General features: G+C 65.4%; 1 protein-coding gene across 1 annotated transcript in view; it reads left to right on the top strand.

Moving 5' to 3' along the window:
* Positions 1–2339: 2339 nt before the first annotated feature.
* The window catches only part of CAP1 (cyclase associated actin cytoskeleton regulatory protein 1), a 12686-nt gene continuing 12561 nt past the window's right edge, over positions 2340–2464 (top strand). Inside the window, exon 1 of the mRNA XM_042015718.1 lies at positions 2340–2373. The gene's annotated coding sequence lies outside the window, so the exon portion shown is untranslated. The remainder of the gene's footprint in view (positions 2374–2464) is intronic.

Raw genomic sequence — 2464 nt, 5'->3', positions numbered from 1 at the left:
CCCAAGGTTGTTAGCAGCCCCAAGACAACTGCACATGGACAGAAACGATGGGGCAGTGACATGGTTTCCCGCTGAAAAAGAAAAAAAATCCATTTTCCCAGGAATGAAGCTGGGCTGCAGCTCGGATGAGTGCCCTCCTCACCCCACAGCACGGGACAGGTGCTCTCCTGTGGCTGCAAAAAGCCAAAGGCTGCTGTCTAAGGGACACGATGGCATTTTAGATTAAAAAACGACTGAGAAATGAAACAAATATTCCCGTGGTGCTTGGAGAAAAGGGGGATGAGGCACCAACCCCCCTGGCAGCAGCGTGGGGCAGGTGTAAGGAGGCAGGGCAGGGATGGAGCAGGTTGCCAGAGTTTATGGGCACCAGGAAGCCCCACGGATCGCTGACCTTACAGACTCTAAACAGGCTGCTCCTCTGTGCCCCGGCCTTGCCAGGAACTCGATCTTTGCTCCTCCCGGAACCGTGTTCAGCTCACAGACCTGCCCCGGGAGCAAACACCCTGCTGGAGCCGGGCTGTGATATCCCCGGCGGGCCGTGCTCTCCTCTTCCCCCTTCTCAGGTAATTTTTTTGTTCCTCTCCCCATTGTCTGCTATTTCTCCTTCCTCTCCCCATGGATCCAGCCCTGGAGGACAGCTCCTGCCCGTGCTGCTCCCACTGCCCTGCTCTGCCGAGTTCTTCACTGCGGTGACTGTTTTAGGATGCCGTAAAACACGAGTCAGTGGGCGCATGCAAAAGAGGCGGTGGTGGTGTCTTTATTTTCTCTTTGGCATCACGTCTGGTGTCTGATCGTGATGGAGGCAGGGCAAGGGGCACAGGGGGTGCGGGCAGGGTGGGAAACGGGGCGAGAAAAGCAGGAAACAGCGTCGGGGAGCGCAGGGAGCTCCGAGGAGCTGCATCTCGGCGGGGAAGGATGGGGTGAGGGCAGTGTGGATCCTGCTGGGCTCTGTGTGCTCTGCCACGGCAGTGCGGGGAGCTGGGGGGATGCTCGGAGGGGAGGGGGATCCCGAAGGAAGGGGGGGGAACCGTGAGCTGCCGTCGGACACACGCAGCTCCCACCCGCCGGGGAAATCCAACCCTCGGAGGGTTTGGGATGCCCCGCAGAGGGAGCCGGGACCCGGAGAGCCTCACTAGGTGTCAGCAGAGCCCCGCTGCCGGCGCTGCCCGGGGCCGGCTCGTCGGGAGCCGTGACCATCTTTGGTAGCGCAGCCGGGGCAGGAAGCGGCGGCGGAGGCTTCTCCTCCTTCTTCTCCTCCTGAAACGTGTCCCAGCCCTCACCGGGACAGGGCTGCTCCGCACAGAGCCCCGGCTCCGAGGGAGGAGCTCAGCCGCTCCCCGGGGCTGCTGAAAACACAAAGCTCCGCTCCCAACTGAGGCACCACGGCAGCGAACCCCTTTTTGGAGCAAGTCCTGCCCTGATGGCAAAAGCAGACAGCGGAACCCTCTGTGGGAACAATCCGTGCCGAATCCAGGGATCCCTTCCTCCATCCACGTTGTTTTTCCCTTGGCCACCCCTAGCACAGAGCATCCAGGGCCCGGAGGCCCCAGGATTCACCCTAAGAAGGGGTGTAGCTGTTCTAATGTCCCATGAGGACCTTTCTCCCACCCTGCACCCACAGGCACTGAGGGGCCTTCACCTCAGCCCCCTCCATTGCAGCCAGGTATGATTTGGGGGCATCCCTTCCACCTCCTCCCAGCCCCCAGCAGAAGCCACCCCCCTCCCCAGCCAAACCCTGTCGCTGCAAGAGGGGGACGAACCCCTCCCTAAGGGGCTCTCATCCCCCTTAACCCCGCCCTGGGAGCCCACAGCGCATCTCTAGACCCCAGCCTTCAGCCTTACCCCTCTCCCAGAGGTTCCCGCTTCATCCCAAAGCACCCCGAGCCCCTTTCGGGGGTCCCAAACCTCCTGAAGACCCCACTACCCCAACAGCCCCTCCTGAGGGCTCCGCAGTCCCGCCCCGGGAGGTGTCCCAGCTGCCCCTGCTGGGGTCTCAAGCTCCCCCCAGCCCCTCAGTGGGGCCCCACGCGGGTCCTGGAGCCCCCCCAGCCCGTCCCGGGGGTCTCGGTTCTCCCGGGGGTCCCGGGCCCCATCCGCCCCTTGGCCCCGCCCACAGCACAGACCCCGCCCTGACTCCGCCCCCCGGGCGCGCAGGCCACGCCCCCAACTCAATCATCCAATCGGTGGGCGGCATCTGCACCGAGGCTCCGCTCCCGCCCCACCCCTCATCCGCTATGGCCACGCCTCCCTTCCCGTCCGCCAATCGCGTTGCGGCGGCTGCCCCGAGGCCCCGCCCCTCGCAGCGCCGCGCCGCGCGCGCCGTGCGCACATCCGGCGCGCGGGGCGGGGGCCGGAAGCGGCGGAGCGGGAGCGGCGGGGCTGGGCGGCGCCAGGGGCGGGAGAGCGGGGTTGGGGGGGTGGCCTGCGCGCCCGGGGGGCGGAGTCAGGGCGGGGTCTGTGCTGT

This window comes from Corvus kubaryi, unplaced genomic scaffold (genome assembly GCF_017639235.1).
Source record: "Corvus kubaryi isolate FWS band 111438036 unplaced genomic scaffold, C.kubaryi_AGA036_p1.0 split3-37304, whole genome shotgun sequence".
NCBI classification, from domain to species: domain Eukaryota; kingdom Metazoa; phylum Chordata; class Aves; order Passeriformes; family Corvidae; genus Corvus; species Corvus kubaryi.
Note: the sequence above shows the minus strand (reverse complement) of the source record. Positions and strands in the feature narration are given on the sequence as shown.